General features: G+C 43.9%; 1 pseudogene; it reads left to right on the forward strand.

The window, feature by feature from the left end:
• Positions 1-902: 902 nt before the first annotated feature.
• On the forward strand, positions 903-8083 carry LOC139390813 (histone-lysine N-methyltransferase PRDM9-like; annotated as a pseudogene).
• The last annotated feature ends 11257 nt before the right edge of the window (positions 8084-19340 follow it).

Raw genomic sequence — 19340 nt, forward strand, 5'->3', positions numbered from 1 at the left:
CTCCTGTTAGATGACAGCCAAATCCTGCTAACGAGCGGGCCGGCCTTGCCTACTGGTCAGGGTTGCCATGTTCGTGGTTTTCTTGACAATTTGGGCTACTTTGAATACGATGTAGCGGGTGAAAATGTATTGGTCGAGGGTGGTGTGTTTTTGAACTACTTCTAAATTGCACTGCTGCCGTCATGGCATTTTTCTCCATTGTTTTAATATCCACGTTGAACTGTAGCCTGCTGCTGCTGACGATCAGGCAGTGAGCAGGTTGTTACTGAGTGAGTGAATGGTGGGGAGGGCCAGAGGACTGTGTGTGCATTGAGACCACTGATTGAGAGAGTGCTGCAGGAGAGGCAGCTGAGTCAAGGAAACAGAAGCAGGCGCACACACAGTGACAACTTTATTACCAGTTGTAGATAGGCTATTTAGATGGGTCATTATGGAGACAACCTTTTTCAATAAAACATATTAACGCGGTAGAACTGCTATAATGGTGACTAAGCTCTGGCAAAGTACTTTAGGTGGGCTAGAGCTCTTTAGATAAATGAGCTCAGAGGAGGTTTAAAGTAAACTGTTTTCAAATGTCGAAGTATCTTATGGATCACCGTATCAAGTGAAGGGGTTTACTCATGCTCAGTTCTAGGGTTTGGAGCGCTGCACGAGTGGAAATTTGAAACTCCCTCGATGGTTTCTGTTATGGGAAAAAGTCCACAATGAAAATGACATTAAATGTGAATGATAGGCTACATTTGCATCTGTTGGCCATCAAGTAGGGAATTCATTTAAATGCCATTGTAGGCTACTGTAGACTACCATTTGATACAATACAATAAATATGTTGACAATATGGGACAAGGACATTCCAGCAGCCAAACTTCCCTGAAGATTCTGGGCCAATTGTGCGCTGCCGCATGGGTCTCCCGGTCGCTGCCCGCTGCGACACAACCCGGGATCAAACCCGGTCTGAGGTGACGGCTCACATGCTGTCCACACCGGTCGGTCGTGTCGCTTGTAATTCCCACCATTGTACGTTTAGCGCCAACAGTCGCCCTGCGGCCCAATGCATGGGCTAAGCTTGCTTGACAAATTGACCTCAGCAGCAGCAGTAGTTGGTTGAGACAGACAGAGCAGACAAAGGTGAAACATTACTGGATAGCTAGCTAGACTACTACTAGAGTACAACTAGACTACTACTAGTTTACCACTAATAGACTACTACTAGACTACTACTAGACTACAACTAGACTACTACTAGGCTACCACTACTAGACTACTACTAGACTACTACTAGGCTACCACTATTAGCCTACTACTAGACTACTACTAGACTACAACTAGACTACTACTAGACTACAACTAGGTTACTACTAGACTAAAACTAGACTGCTACTAGGCTACTACTACCAGACTACTACTAGGTTACTACTACTAGACTACTACTACTAGACTACAACTAGGTTACTACTAGACTACTACTAGACTACAACTAGGTTACTACTACACTAAAATTAGACTACCACTAGGCTACTACAACTAGGTTACTACTACACTAAACTTAGACTACTACTAGGCTACTACTACTAGACTACTACTAGGTTACTACTACTAGACTACTACTAGGTTACTACTACTAGACTACAACTACTAGACTACTACTAGGTTACTACTACTAGACTACTACTAGACTACTACTAGGTTACTACTAATAGACTACTACTAGACTACAACTACTAGACTACTACTAGGTTACTACTACTAGACTACTACTAGGCTACTACTACTAGACTACTACTAGGCTACCACTAGTAGACTGCAACTAGACTACTACTAGACTGCAACTAGGTTACTACTAGACTAAAACTAGACTACTACTAGGCTACTACTACTAGACAACTACTAGATTACTACTACTAGACTACAACTACTAGACTACTACTAGATTACTACTACTAGACTACTACAAGACTACAACTACTAGACTACAACTACTAGACTACCACAAGGCTACTACTACTAGACTACTACTAGGTTACTACTACTAGACTACTACTAGACTACAACTACTAGACTACTACTAGGTTATTACTACTAGACTACTACTAGGTTACTACTAATAGACTACTATTAGACTACAACTACTAGACTACTACTAGGCTACCACTAGTAGACTACAACTAGACTACTACTAGGCTGCTACTACTAGACAACTACTAGATTACTACTACTAGACTACAACTACTAGACTACTACTAGGTTACTACTACTAGACTACTACAAGACAACAACTACTAGACTACAACTACTAGACTACCACTAGGCTACTACTACTAGACTACTACTAGGTTACTACTACTAGACTACAACTACTAGATGACTACTAGGTTACTACTACTAGACTACTACTAGGTTACTACTAATATACTACTACTAGACTACAACCACTAGACTACTACTAGGCTACAACTACTAGACTACTACTAGACTACTACTAGGCTACCACTAGTAGACTACTACTAGACTACTACTAGACTACAACTAGACTACTACTAGACTAAAACTAGACTGCTACTGGGCTACTACTACTAGACTACTACTAGGTTACTACTACTAGAATACTACTAGACTACTACTAGACTACAACTAGGTTACTACTACACTAAAACTAGACTACTACTAGGCTACTACTACTAGACTACCACTAGACAACTACTAGACTACTATTATTAGACTACTACTAGACTACTATTAGGCTACTACCAGACTACTACTAGACTACTACCAGACTACTACTACTAGACTACTACTAGGCTGCTACTGCTAGGCTACTACTACTAGACTACTACTAGACTATTATTAGACTACTATTAGACTACTACTATTAGACTACTACTAGTCTACTACTAGACTATTACTAGGCTACTACTACTAGGCTACTTCTACTAGGCTACTACTACTATTCTACTAGTAGACTATTAAAAGGCTACTACTACTAGACTACTACTAAGCTACCACCACTAGACTACTACTAGACTACTATTAGACTATTACTAGGCTACTACTACTAGACTACTACTAGACTACTATTAGACTATTACTAGGCTACTACTAGACTACTATTAGACAACTACTAGGCTACTACTATTAGACTACTACTAGGCTACTACTAGACTACTATTAGACTATTACTAGGCTACTACTACTAGACTACTACTAGACTACTATTAGACTATTACTAGGCTACTACTAGACTACTATTAGACTACTACTAGGCTAATACTAGACTACTACTAGGCTATTACTAGGCTACTACTGCTAGGCTACTACTACTAGGCTACTACTACTAGACTACTACTAGACAACTATTAGACTATTACTAGGCTACTACTACTAGACTACTACTAGACTACTATTAGACAACTACTAGGCTACTACTATTAGACTACTACTAGTCTACTACTCGTCTACTACTACTAGGCTATTACTAGGCTACTACTACTAGTCTACAACTAGGCTATTACTAGGCTACTACTACTAGACTACATCTAGGCTACTACTACTAGGCTACTACTAGGCTACTACTACTAGTCTACTACTAGGCTGCTACTAGGCTACTACAACTAGGCTACTACTAGGCTACTACTACTAGTCTACTACTAGACTATTACTAGGCTACTACTAGTCTACTACTAGACTATTGCTAGGTGACTACTACTAGACTACTACTAGGCTACTACTAGACTACTACTACTAGTCTACTACTACTAGACTACTACTAGGCTACTCGTCAGAGTGAAGCGACCCCCAGCACCAGTGGAAGGGAGGCAGGGAGTTCCACACAGCAAGGGGCTCGTTTGTTGCACCCCAAACCATCAACCTCAGGTAACAGAGACAGACAAGAATAGACTGTTATAGTTTGAGATGGTGATTTTTGCCTGCCTGCCTGCCTGCCTGCCTGCCTGCCTGCCTGCCTGCCTGCCTGACTACTACTAGACAACTATTAGACTATTACTAGGCTACTACTACTAGACTACTACTAGACTACTATTAGACAACTACTAGGCTACTACTATTAGACTACTACTAGTCTACTACTCGTCTACTACTACTAGGCTATTACTAGGCTACTACTACTAGTCTACAACTAGGCTATTACTAGGCTACTACTACTAGACTACATCTAGGCTACTACTACTAGGCTACTACTAGGCTACTACTACTAGTCTACTACTAGGCTGCTACTAGGCTACTACAACTAGGCTACTACTAGGCTACTACTACTAGTCTACTACTAGACTATTACTAGGCTACTACTAGTCTACTACTAGACTATTACTAGGTGACTACTACTAGACTACTACTAGGCTACTACTAGACTACTACTACTAGTCTACTACTACTAGACTACTACTAGGCTACTCGTCAGAGTGAAGCGACCCCCAGCACCAGTGGAAGGGAGGCAGGGAGTTCCACACAGCAAGGGGCTCGTTTGTTGCACCCCAAACCATCAACCTCAGGTAACAGAGACAGACAAGAATAGACTGTTATAGTTTGAGATGGTGATTTTTGCCTGCCTGCCTGCCTGCCTGCCTGCCTGCCTGCCTGCCTGCCTGCCTGCCTGCCTGCCTGCCTGCCTGCCTGCCTGCCTGCCTGCCTGCCTGCCTGCCTGCCTGCCTGCCTGCCTGCCTGCCTGCCTGCCTGCCTGCCTGCCTGCCTGCCTGCCTGCCTGCCTGCCTGCCTGCCTGCCTGCCTGCCTGCCTGCCTGCCTGCCTGCCTGCCTGCCTGAGCTGAACACATACAAGCGCAGCAGAAATCTGAGAGACAGACCAAGAATCACTTACACAGAGGAGGAGGTTCCCAAAGATGATCACTACCTCTGTGAGTCATTATCTCTCTGTCTCTCTCTCTGTGTATCTATCGCTTTCTATCTATCTCTATCTCTCTCCTGCCTGCCTGCCTGCCTGCCTGAAATAAACAATAAAAAATTAACGGTAAACATTCCCTGCCTGCCTGCCTGCCTGCCTGCCTGCCTGCCTGCCTGCCTGCCTGCCTGCCTGCCTGCCTGCCTGCCTGCCTGCCTGCCTGCCTGCCTGCCTGCCTGCCTGCCTGCCTGCCTGCCTGCCTGCCTGCCTGCCTGCCTGCCTGCCTGCCTGCCTGCCTGCCTGCCTGCCTGCCTGCCTGCCTGCCTGCCTGCCTGCCTGCCTGCCTGCCTGCCTGCCTGCCTGCCTGCCTGCCTGCCTGCCTGCCTGCCTGCCTGCCTGCCTGCCTGCCTGCCTGCCTGCCTGCCTGCCTGCCTGCCTGCCTGCCTGCCTGCCTGCCTGCCTGCCTGCCTGCCTGCCTGCCTGCCTGCCTGCCTGCCTGCCTGCACTGCCATATAGAGCCTATAGCTGATTGGAACATTTTGAGCCAGATTCTAATTGGCGATTTTAATGTTCCTGCTACGCATTCACAGCCATGTGATGGTACACTAGATACGTGTAGTTTCTGGTTTGTTCTAAGAGAACTGTGTCCAAATAGAATTTATATCAGTGATCCTGATTTCAGAAACTCTTTTGAAATATAATTATATATTTTTAATTTATGTTAAATGTACCATAATTATATATATTTTTTAAACACAAAACCAGGATGACCATGGTTTTTAATGTTTCTAAAACAAGAAATGTATTCGTAGGAAGTAATGAGTTATATTACTCAGTTTCATGTAATTGTTTGTGACCTGAGTCTCATATCAGACGAGACAACATTTTCAGTTGCCCCTTTAAGGGTGGGGGGGTCACTGTGGTAACGGGCGTTGTGTCCCATTGAGATTTGGGATTGGATCTCTTCGTGGCTGGGGAAATAAACATTCTTATCTAAATCTACCCACATTTAATTTGATCCCCTGTGCATTTAGTGGACGCTCTTATGCAGAAGTGTATTTCTTACTCTCTTTCTCTCAACCACGCTGGTGTTTTATATTTTTAATGCATGTCATCATCATAATAACTGATGTTTAACATGTTATGTTTCTATTTCTCTCTCCCAGACTGTGAGGACTGCAAGTCTTTCTTCATGGAGGAGTGTGAGGTCCATGGTCCTCCCCTCTTCTTCCCTGACATCCCTTATGAAGGAGAGCTCACAGTCAAGGACCAAGCCATGGAGAGTGGTGAGAGGAGTGTGTGTGTGTGTGTGTGTGTGTGTGTGTGTGTGTGTGTGTGTGTGTGTGTGTGTGTGTGTGTGTGTGTGTGTGTGTGTGTGTGTGTGTGTATGTGTGCGTGCGTGCGTGCGTGTGCGTGTGTGTGTTATTGGGCTGTTCTTAATTTTTTCCAACCTGATCAAAACTGTAAATATGAATAGTTGTTTTCCTCAGATCAACAAGAGCAGACACTGGGACGACTACATCGATGCTGGGAGAGACACTCACTCCAACTGGATGAGGTGAGCAACACTGAAGTACTGTCACGCTCTGACCTTAGATATCTCTGTTTTTCTATATATTTTGGTTAGGTCAGGGTTTGACTAGGGTGGGTAGTTGCCTGTCAGCACTAGTTTGTTTAGATTCACGTTTCGTTTGGTTGTTTGTTGTTTTTGTTCATTCATTAAAAGGAGAACGCATACCATGCTGCGCCTTGGTCCGATCCTTATGACGAAACGTGACAAGTACAGAGGAAGTCTCAGTCCTCTTCCTCCTTCTGTTTCTCTCTGTACCTACAGAGAGAGCTTTATGCCGCAACACTTTGTGGTAGATGGTGGCAGATTGTGGTAAATTGCGTCATTCCGCCATTGGGAGGAACCACTGCACCTACTTGAAGACCTCAATCTCTTGTACATAATTAACCCCCGACTGCTCTCTCTCTTCCTCTGTCTCTCCCTCTCTATTCTCAGGTATGTGAACTGTGCTCGTGGTGAAGAAGAACACAATCTGGTGTCCTTCCAGTACAGAGGAGGGATTCTGTACCGCTGCTGTAAACCCATAGCTGTTGGAGAGGAGCTGTTGGTTTGGTACGGAGAGGAGTACGCCAGAGACCTGGGCATTGTCTTCGACTACCTCTGGGACAAAAAGAGCTCTGCTAAAGGTCATTTCTCCCCTCTTCCTCCCCTCTTCATCCCTGCCTCTGCCCTTACTTTTCACTCCTCTTACATTCATTCTCTTTTTACCTCCTATTACTTCATTAATACTCATTAATACTCATTAATACCCACTATTACCTCATTAATATTTAATAATACTCATTATTACCCATTCTTACCTCATTAATACTCATTAATATTTATTAATACTCATTAATACCCACTATCACCTCATTAGTATGTATTAATACTCATTATTACTCATTAATACCCACTATTACCTCATTAATATTTAATAATACTCATTATTACCCATTGTTACCTCATTAATACTCATTATTACCCATTATTACGTTATTATTACTAATTTCTCAATTGAAACTCATTGATCATTAAATATGATTTCTGTGGTGTATTATCATACTGGTCCTGAGTTTTCTCTGTTCATGTCAAGTTGTCTGGAACAATAATGATCATGCACCTTGTGATCTTGATTTCTCTTCTTTCTCTCTCCCCTTCATCTCTCTCAGATGTGAATGCTGAGTCGTCCCAGGTCCAGATCTTCTCGTGCTCTGGCTGTCCGTTCTCCTTCACCTCTCAGATCTTCCTCCAAAAGCACATAAAGAGATGACATCATGATGAGTATGTCAGACTGTTGAGGAGTGGAGAGATCAGATCAGAGAATCTCATGTCCTCCAGCAACTCACAGCACCATGGAAGCACCTCAACTTCCTCCAACCCAGCTCCCACCAGGAAACAGAGTGAGATGGACAAGCCACGATCAAACCACTGCTCTCAGTGTGGGAAGTGTTTCACTACAGGTCATTTCAGAACACACCAGCTCACTCACACAGGAGAGAAGCCATTTCACTGCTCCCAGTGTGGGAAGACCTTCAATAGAGAGATTAACTTCAGAACACACCAGCTCACTCACACAGGAGAGAAGCTGTTCCACTGCTCCTAGTGTGGGAAGAGTTTAAGTCAGTCAGGACATCTAAAGAGACACCAGTGTTGTAAAAAGAGTCAAGAAGTGGAACTTTAGATTCTCTTGACATTGGGACAGTGATTTAATAGAAGTGTAATGTTCCATCATGAAACATGAATGATGCGTCTTTGTATAGACACTGTTGAACAATTCTGTTCTCAAAGTCCTGTATTATTTGACACACATACATGTACTAACCATATTGTAAAGCAGTGGTGTCCAAGGCATTCCTAGTCAATCGCCAAACATTTCTATTAAACAACTAATGATAAAGCCTGGCATTCCTACTTGTTTTCTGTCTAGCGCTGTTGCCGGTAGGTGCACTTGTTTCAGCTGCCCTGTTTTATTTGATTTATTTCACCTTTATTTAACCAGGTAGGCAAGTTGAGAACAAGTTCTCATTTACAATTGCGACCAAGATAAAGCAAAGCAGTTCGACACATACAACGACACAGAGTTACACATGGAGTAAAACAAACATACAGTCAATAATACAGTATAAACAAGTCTATATACGATGTGAGCAAATGAGGTGAGATAAGGGAGGTAAAGGCAAAAAAAAGGCCATGGTGGCAAAGTAAATACAATATAGCAAGTAAAACACTGGAATGGTAGATTTGCAATGGAAGAATGTGCAAAGTAGAAATAAAAATAATGGGGTGCAAAGGAGCAAAATAAATAAATTAATTAAATACAGTAGGGAAAGAGGTAGTTGTTTGGGCTAAATTATAGGTGGGCTATGTACAGGTGCAGTAATCTGTGAGCTGCTCTGACAGTTGGTGCTTAAAGCTAGTGAGGGAGATAAGTGTTTCCAGTTTCAGAGATTTTTGTAGTTCGTTCCAGTCATTGGCAGCAGAGAACTGGAAGGAGAGGCGGCCAAAGAAAGAATTGGTTTTGGGGGTGACTAGAGAGATATACCTGCTAGAGCGTGTGCTACAGGTGGGAGATGCTATGGTGACCAGTGAGCTGAGATAAGGGGGGACTTTACCTAGCAGGGTCTTGTAGATGACATGGAGCCAGTGGGTTTGGCGACGAGTATGAAGCGAGGGCCAGCCAACGAGAGTGTACAGGTCGCAATGGTGGGTAGTATATGGGGCTTTGGTGACAAAACGGATTGCATTGTGATAGACTGCATCCAATTTGTTGAGTTGGGTATTGGAGGCTATTTTGTAAATGACATCGCCAAAGTCGAGGATTGGTAGGATGGTCAGTTTTACAAGGGTATGTTTGGCAGCATGAGTGAAGGATGCTTTGTTGCGAAATAGGAAGCCAATTCTAGATTTAACTTTGGATTGGAGATGTTTGATATGGGTCTGGAAGGAGAGTTTACAGTCTAACCAGACACCTAAGTATTTGTAGTTGTCCACGTATTCTAAGTCAGAGCCGTCCAGAGTAGTGATGTTGGACAGGCGGGTAGGTGCAGGTAGCGATCGGTTGAAGAGCATGCATTTAGTTTTACTTGTATTTAAGAGCAATTGGAGGCCACGGAAGGAGAGTTGTGGCATTGAAGCTTGCCTGGAGGGTTGTTAACACAGTGTCCAAAGAAGGGCCAGAAGTATACAGAATGGTGTCGTCTGCGTAGAGGTGGATCAGAGACTCACCAGCAGCAAGAGCGACCTCATTGATGTATACAGAGAAGAGTCGAAATGTTCCCATTTTTAACCATTTCATGTGTCTGAAGGTACAAACTCTGCCTACTCTGCGTGCCCAGTGATCAAATCAAGTGCACCTTGCACCTAATACCGCTGGCCAATCAGATTGCTCAGATCACCATGTGTCTGCAGCTTCCACAGCAAAGTAAATTGATGCTGTGATTTCAAAATGTTTAAAACCATGACTAAAGAGAGACGACAGCAACAAGCTGCTGTTTTTATAAGTGAGTTCATGTGTATGGCCTATATTCAATCAGATCAACAATTAACCGTCAATAGCTGATGTTTTGGCGGTGTCTGAGATTGAACTGCATTAGAGCTGTCAAATCGGTGAGCAGCTGCTCTTGTGATCATCGTCACAAAGCCACACTCGTCCGGATCGCGTTAAAAGTTCAGAACGAGAAAGTGTAGGCTATACAGAAATAATAACGCTCAAATTGAAAATCATTAAAAGGTGTCGATTACATATCGCATTCCAGTGTTCGAACTTGTAAACAGGGCTGCATGGGATTTCTCTGAATGTGACTTTGTGCCTTCAATGACAATGTCCGCTTTAGGTATAATGCCTGGATTTAACACCTCTAGTTCCAGCTTCGGCACCACCAAAAGAACCGCTATGCGGATGTTTGGCTAAATTAGATCTGATTAAATAGAGCCCTACGTTTTTATTCAGCATTGTCAACAGTTTTTATTCAACGCTAATAAAATGAAAAATGCACTTAACCCTTCGCGCTGCAACAAGCACTGCAGCTTCAATGAATGAGCAGGAAAGCGTATCGATAGTATTATTAGCCGTGCGTTTTTTAAAATTATATCTCTGGTTAGAAGTGTAAAAACATGATTTTCTGTATGAGGCAGAAATAATGCAATGTGAAACGAGTTTCGCTATCAACTGGAAGACCATTTTGGTCAGTCTTAGTGGAGGGGGGAAAGCTGAGGGACTGTCCGACGGTGGGAGGCAGATCCTCTGATGCACTCCCTCCACTGAGACTGACCATTAGATGCAGGCACCATCAGTCCAGTAAGATAAAGAAAGCAAATTGTTTCCATTTATGCTCACTCAGCTGTGCCTCACAAGTAATACAACAAATAATCTATTACCAGTGGCTCATATACCTCAAGTCTTTTAATTGAATTTTAAAATGGAAGAATAACAGTGGCAGGGCAATTCTAGCATAGCCAGTATACAGTGATAATGTATTGGGCCTACAGTCTACTGCACAAGCCTCATTGCTACAGAACTGCTTTAATCGGTTGATGTTGCATAGGCTAACCTTACATTTAGTTGAATGTATTAAAACATTCTGAGCAGGATTTTGACTCAAAGTGATCTCGGCCTAGAAAAGTTTGGTGACCACTGTTTTAAAGTGTGAACATGTAGAGAATGAAATCATACATAATTTATACATGTACTGTATATTAACAGTAACTCAAATATTTATTGTGAACTAAAATGTATACACCCCAAGTTACAATACCAGTCAAAAGTTTGGACACACCTACTGATTCAATAGTTTTTCTTTATTTGCATTATTTTATATATTGCAGAATAATAGTGAAAACATCAAAACTATGAAATAACACATATGGAATCATATAGTAACCAAAAAAAGTGTTAAACAAATCAAAATATATTTTATATTTGAGATTCTTCAAAGTAGCCACACTTTGCCTTGATGACAGCTTTGTACACTCTTGGCATTCTCTCAACCAGCTTCACCTGGAATGCTTTTCCAACAGTCTTGAAGGAGTTCCCACATATGCTGAGCACTTGTTAGCTGCTTTTCCTTCACTCTGCAGTCCAACTCATCCCAAATCATCTCAATTGGGTTGAGGTCGGGGGATTGCGGAGGCCAGATCATTTCATGCATCTCTCCATCACTCTCCTTCTTGGTCAAATAGCCCTTACACACTCTGGAGGTGTGTTGGGTCATTGTCCTGCTGAAAAACAAATGATAGTCCCACTAAGTGCAAACCAGATGGGAGGTGTATTGCTGTAGAATGCTGTGGTAGCCATGCTGGTTAAGTGTGCCTTGAATTCTAAATAAATCACAGACAGTGTCACCAGCAAAGCACACCCACACCATCACACCTCCTCCTCCATGATTCAGGGTGGGAACGACACATGCGGAGATCATCCGTTCACCTACTCTGCGTCTCACAAAGACACAGCGGTTAGAACCAAAAATCGCAAATTTGGACTCATCAGACCGATTTCCACCGGTCTAATGTCCATTGCTCATGATTCCTGGCCCAAGCAAGTATCTTCTTCTTATTGGTGTCTGGCTGGTAACTCTAATGAACTTATTATTGCAGCAGAGGTAACTCTGGGTCTTTTTCCTGTGGCGGTGAGTGCCAGCTTCATCATAGCACTTTTGTGCCAATTGTGCGTCGCCCCATGGACCTCCCGGTCGCGGCCGGCTGCGACAGAGCCTGGGCGCGAACCCAGAGTCTCTGGTGGCACAGCGCTGCAGTGCCCTAGACCACTGCGCCACCCGGGGAGGCGAGTAAAGGTCATTTTCATTTGAGCCGACATACGCAGCGTTTATCGGGAATGCTGGTCTCCAGTAGTGCTAAAACACTCTGCAGCGCAGATCATTAACTGCACATGTTGGGAAGGTGTAAAACCAACTGGTGACTGATAATGATCATGTGCATTTCAAGTAGGGAGGTGTTGCATGATCCTAGATAATATATAATATATGCCATAATGATTTAATTCATAGTGACTTACATGCATACATTCGGGCCATGGTTGAGCTTGTCTGGCTCAAAGGAAACTATAGACCAGACCAACCCTTGCAGACCACATCCTCTGTCTCTCTACTGCAGAAATCTGGAACTATATTGTGTGATGTTGACTCCGTTTCAGAACAATAGCTAGGCCCCTGTGGCACACACACCACACACAAACTCACACACAACAGGAGAAGGCTTTAATAAACCCACAGTAACGTCTCCACGGGGGCGTCTCGGGACCAAGCCAGATAACAGATGAGTGTACCTGCCCTGGGGCAAAGAGAGAGCGAGAGGGGGGGTAAGGGGGGGGGAGCTCTCACTCTCTCTCCATCACTCTTTCACTCCATCACTCTTCTCCATCACTCTCTCTCACACTCCATCACTCTCTCTCTCTATCACTCTCTCCCTCCATCACTCTTTCTCTCGATCCATCACTCTCTCTCTTCATCACTCTCGCTCTCCATTACTCTCTCTTTCACTCCATCACTCTCTCTCTTCATGTCTCTTTCTCTCGTTTTCATGGGAGAGCCATGACAGTAACCATTGCCGTATTTTGAGTAGAATAGACCCAATCACTGTATTACAATGTCATGCCATCTCTGCTTTCATAGACCAACACACACACACACACACACACACACACACACACACACACACACACACACACACACACACACACACACACACACACACACACACACACACACACACACACACACACACACACACACACGACGCCTGGAATCTGTCCTTCACCAGTGGAGTACACAGGCTGTCATTTCAGACAAACACAGTAGAACTCCAGAGTGCAACCAATCCCATGTAATAAACTGTGGAAGAATGTAATTGTGGTGGACAGCGGGGCAGAGGGTTGTGATGGAGATGACTTACTATGCAGAGAGGCGTATCAGACTGGACCTCCTCAAAAATATGAATTTCTAAAGCATGTGTGTCTCAAATCTGACTAATGTGTCAGAACAGACCCATCTGTTCACCATTCACCCCAGGGTGTGTGTGTGTGTGTGTGTGTGTGTGTGTGTGTGTGTGTGTGTGTGTGTGTGTGTGTGTGTGTGTGTGTGTGTGTGTGTGTGTGTGTGTGTGAGACACAGAGAGGAGATGGGGTGACTCTTTTATTGAAAAACAACGATCCCGCAAACATTTTCCACGGGAAAAAAATGTATTTATCAATATGCGATTTCCAAACTGATGGAACATTCTGATGGTAGCTGGTGGCAACAGGAATACTCTGGGATGCAGCAAAGTGAAAGGCATAAATTAACATATAGTTATGAGGGACACCTCGTCAACAGGTTATCAACATGCACATTAAACACTGTGGCTTAAACAAGAGTAGAAATCAGTGTTACTCTGAATGTGACAAACCAATAGTCTTATGTGAACTCTACTGAGATAGAAATAGGGAGGGAGGGGGGGAATCTAGGTAACACACAGAGATGGTGGAACATCCTAGTCTCCATAATAACTAAGTACCGTGTCTGACAGTGACTGGGTTGGTATTTAACCACCCCCATTACTGTCTCAATAACCATCCATGTCAAAGCTGTGGGCTCTACTTCACTGACTGTTGGTTGAAGTCTCTCTTCTGAGTCAGAGATACGTACAGTTTACTGTGCAGGGAGAATCTCTCAGTTCTATTAAATGCTGATGAAGAACATGACTCTGAAACCTGCATTAAATACATGTGCCCAAATGTAAGTAGATCCCTAGCCCATATGGATTTGTTATGTAGATCTGAAAGCATTGGAATAGCAAAATGTTAATCCCTGTAGCTCCATTTTGTCTTTTGATAGGCCAGCTGGAATTGTTGCCATTAACGCCGACATTTACCTCCTGTCTGTGTGACACCCTTTCAGTTCAGATCTGTGTAGGGAGTGTCTGTCTAGGGGAAGTGTGTAGGGTGTAGAACTTAGGGGTTAGTCAATCTGGGATTGGTCAATGAGATAAGAATGGACTGATGCGTTACACTACTGGACACTTCAGATGACCAGACCATGTGATCTAAACAGGACATATTCTGTTTAACTCAAATAAAAAAAAGAACATTCAAACAAAATGCAAGGGTTCATACAAAACACACTTTTTAAAAAGACAACGATTTACAAAACAATCGGCATTACAAAAATCTAGTCAAATGTTTCAGGAGAGCAGTGCTCGGGTGAAATGACTATCCACATTATTTACATGTTTGCTTCATTTTTGGCCAGATCATTTAGAACACTAACAGATGATACCAACGAAGAAGAATAGCATGGAGAAATGGTTTGGTGGCGGTGACACAGTGATGGTGTAGAATGTAACAAAAAAAAACACCAGCAGACAGTCTGACAATAGCCTGGGTACCAGTATGTTTGTCCCATAATGCTAATCCCTGCCACTGCAAACATGACTGGTACCCAGGCTAGTCTTGACAAAAACTCACAGACACTCAGGATTCTCCACACTGTCAATACGTGTTAGGCAGGGGAATAGCTGTTGTTATCGGTCTCATCTCAGTCTATTCTCGTGGCATTGTATTGTTTGAAGTACTACTAGTTGGTATTTGACAGATATAGTCCATGATTCATCTATTTGTCAATTTCCAAGACAAGCATTCTCTACGCTATTGGACTACTCTTAATGCAGACAGCAGACACACGCACACACACAGACACGGAAGCTAATCCTGACTCTGTCTTGTTCTGTGTGATAGCTGAATCTAATCCTGACTCTGTCCTGTTCTGTACGATAGCTGAATCTAATCCTGACTCTGTCTTGTTCTGTGCGATAGCTGAATCTAATCCTGACTCTGTCCTGTTCTGTGCGATAGCTGAATCTAATCCTGACTCTGTCCTGTTCTGTGCGATAGCTGAATCTAATCCTGACTCTGTCTTGTTCTGTACGATAGCTGAATCTAATCCTGACTCTGTCTTGTTCTGTGCGATAGCTGAATCTAATCCTGACTCTGTCCTGTTCTGTGCGATAGCTGAATCTAATCCTGACTCTGTCTTGTTCTGTGCGATAGCTGAATCTAATCCTGACTCTGTCCTGTTCTGTGCGATAGCTGAATCTAATCCTGACTCTGTCCTGTTCTGTGCGATAGCTGAATCTAATCCTGACTCTGTCTTGTTCTGTGCAATAGCTGAATCTAATCCTGACTCTGTCTTGTTCTGTACGATAGCTGAATCTAATCCTGACTCTGTCTTGTTCTGTACGTTAGCTGAATCTAATCCTGACTCTGTCTTGTTCTGTACGATAGCTGAATCTAATCCTGACTCTGTCTTGTTCTGTACGTTAGCTGAAGCTGGAATTTTCTCAGTGACTGAACATATTGAGCGTGGAATATTATCTCTCTCTCTCTCTCTCCTTTTCTTTCTCCCTTCCTCCCTCCCTTGCACACTCTCTTTCTTTCTCACTCTCTTTCTTTCCCCTCCCTCTTTGTACTGCCCTCCCCCTCCCTCTTTCTCTATCTCCGCTCTCTTGCATGCTTTCTCTTTCTTTCTCCCTCCCCCCTCTTTCTCTCTCTTTCTCCTTCCCCCTTTCTCTCCCTCTCTCAGTGCATGCTGGGAGTGTTTTGTAGTTCAGAGTCCGGGTGGAGGGCTCTGTCCTAACTTATTTTCTTGATTCTATCTGGTCTTTTCTTAAACATTTTATTTTCTATGTTGGAGGGTTAACACACGGTTAGTTAATTTTCTATGATGGAGGGTTAACACTGTTAGTTTATTGTCTATGATGGAGGGTTAACACTGTTAGTTTATTGTCTATGATGGAGGGTTAACACTGTTAGTTTATTTTCTATGTTGGAGAGTTAACACACTGTTACTTTATTGTCTATGGTGGAGAGTTAACACACGGTTAGTTAATTTTCTATGATGGAGGGTTAACACTGTTAGTTTATTGTCTATGATGGAGGGTTAACACTGTTAGTTTATTGTCTATGGTGGAGAGTTAACACTGTTAGATTATTGTCTATGATGGAGGGTTAACACTGTTAGTTTATTGTCTATGGTGGAGAGTTAACACACTGTTACTTTATTGTCTATGGTGGAGAGTTAACACTGTTAGTTTATTGTCTATGATGGAGGGTTAACACTGTTAGTTTATTGTCTATGGTGGAGAGTTAACACACTGTTACTTTATTGTCTATGGTGGAGAGTTAACACACTGTTAGTTTATTGTCTATGGTGGAGAGTTAACACACTGTTAGGAGGGTTACACACTGTTAGTTTATTGTCTATGTTGGAGAGTTACACACTGTTAGTTTATTGTCTATGGTGGAGAGTTAACACACTGTTAGTTTATTGTCTATGGTGGAGAGTTAACACACTGTTAGTTTATTGTCTATGGTGGAGAGTTAACACACTGTTAGTTTATTGTCTATGGTGGAGAGTTAACACACTGTTAGTTTAGCGGTACCTGCTGTTTTTTTCAAAGTTAGGTTGGAAGAGGACAGAGTTTTAGTTTCACGGGGTTTGGAAGGTGTGATGGCGTCTCAGCCTAGCGTGGAGGAGACACTGTCGTTATGACATGGATTCAGGTGCGTTCCTGAGAATGGAGTTAAAGTGGAGGAGGTCCTGCTCGTGGTCAGTGAACAGAATTTAGACATTCTGCTTCCAGAATGAACAAAGCTCTGGTTGTGTTCATGAAAATAGTGAATTTGGTGGGTAGGCTGATTGCTAGAGGAATATTTGTAGGGGATGTGTTGGTGCTGATTTCTCCTCTTTCGACTCCTTTAACAAGGGTTGTAGTTGCGAATCTGCTTCCGTTTATTACGGAGGATGGTGGTATAGATGAGGCTGGGTCTAGTCATGCTATAGATGATGGTGTAGATGAGGCTGGGTCTAGTCATATTATAGATGATGGTGTAGATGAGGCTGGGTCTAGTCAGGTTATAGATGGTGGTGTAGATGAGGCTGGGTCTAGTCATGTTATGGATGATGGTGTAGATGAGGCTGGGTCTAGTCATGTTATGGAGGGTGGTGTAGATGAGGTTGGGTCTAGTCATGCTATAGATGATGGTGTAGATGAGGCTGGGTCTAGTCATGTTATGGATGGTGGTGTAGATGAGGCTGCGTCTAGTCAGACTATAGATGGTGGTGTAGATGAGGCTGGGTCTAGTCAGACTATAGATGGTGGTGTAGATGAGGCTGGGTCTAGTCATGTTATAGATGATGGTGTAGATGAGGCTGGGTCTAGTCATGCTATAGTGCTGGGGTGGGAGGGGCGCCGACTAGAGAGGCAGGTGGTCAGGATGGGAGATGGAGACGAGGAGGAGGAAGGTGAATCTGAGGAAGAGGCTTTCTTTTCAGACTCCTCCTCAATGGGTCCGTAGCTGACAGCCAGTCAGGCAGAGGGGTCACAGTACACGGTGAGGGAACTGACAAGGTTCCTGAATGAGACCAAAGGGAAAAAGGATCATCATAAAGCTTCTTTGAGATTTGCGAATGAATAATCAGAAGACAGAGCAGTGAAGCCAAGGGTATACATTGTCTAGCGCTGTCAGCTGGGCGGGTGACCTCTGTGGTGGGGGAGATGCAGGAGCAGACTGTTTAGTTTTATACTGACTTGTATAGGGCAGAACTGTGTGATCCTGTGTGTGCTCAGATTTTGTTTTCAGAACTCCCTAAACTCTCTCTGGCACAGAGGGATGAAATGGACATTCCCCTGTTGTCCCATGAACTGGCAGAGGCCGGAACACAGATGTCCCCCGGCCTTGCACCGGGGGTCGTTTGACGCCCAGAGGAGTTTTATAAAAAATTCTGGGGAATAATTGGACTGGACTTCTTTTGCATGTTGCGTGAATGCGTTGGGGTAGGAAAGTTGCCGATGAGCTGTCGTCAGGCGGCTCTGACTCTCCTGCCCAAAAAAAGGGGACTGTGGCATTGCTCTGTGAGGACTGCAAGATATTTGCCAAGGTCCTCGATAACAGACTGAAATCCCATCTGGACTCTATAGTGCACAAGGACCAGACATACAGTATTGTGAACCGGGATGCTCGCAGACAACTTGTTCTTAATTAGGGACTTGTTGGACTTGTCAATGTTTTCTAATAGGAACTTTGACTGGTCTCTCTAGACCAAGAGAAGGCTTTTGATAGAGTGGACGAAGAGTATCTGTTTAACGTGATGTCTGTGTTTGGGTTTGGGGAAAGGTTTTTGGCCGGTGTGAAGATGTTGTATGCTGGGGCATCATGTATGCTCAAGGTGGGAGTGGGGCTCAGTAGGCCAGTCTGGGTGAGACAGGGCATTAAACAAGGATGTCCTCTATTGGGGCAGTTATATACACACTAGCCATTGAGCGTTTTCGGGGCCTCCTACGCAGGAGACTGCAAGGAGTGTGCTGGACAGGTATGGGTGTGTTGACAGGCATAGCAGTGTTGGGCATATGCAGGTAACATTTCTGTGATGGTCAGGATATGCAGGCACTAGAGACTAGTCTGAAGGTCTATGAGGGAGCTTCATCAGCTAATGTGAACTGGGGCAAGAGCAAAGAACTGTTATGTGGGGCATGACAGAATAGGATCCCCTCCCTCTGCTTCCAGGGGGTTTCAGGTGGGGTTGTGAAGGGCTTAACATTTTGGGGGTGTACCTGGGCTCGGAGAGGTGGGTCAGGAAGAACTGGGAGGGGCTGTCACAGGCAGTGGTGTCAAGACTGGCCAGGTGGAGGTGGCTCCTGTCCCAAGTGTCATATAGAGGGAGGGTGCTGAAAATCAACAACCTGGTGGCATCTTCCCTGAGGCATAACCTGGCTGTCCTCAACCTGCCCCCACTGCCACTGCAGGTGACGGCAGAGACTGGGGACTGGCAACGGGGTCTAGAGGACTTGTTAGATTTTAAGACTCTGAGCCTAGGGGAGTTTGTGGGGGTGGGAGGTAAAGCCCTCTACAACCTCTGCATTAAGGTGAGTAACATTAGGAGCCTAACAGG

Source organism: Oncorhynchus clarkii, chromosome 31 (assembly GCF_045791955.1).
Source record: "Oncorhynchus clarkii lewisi isolate Uvic-CL-2024 chromosome 31, UVic_Ocla_1.0, whole genome shotgun sequence".
Classification (NCBI taxonomy): Eukaryota; Metazoa; Chordata; class Actinopteri; order Salmoniformes; family Salmonidae; genus Oncorhynchus; species Oncorhynchus clarkii.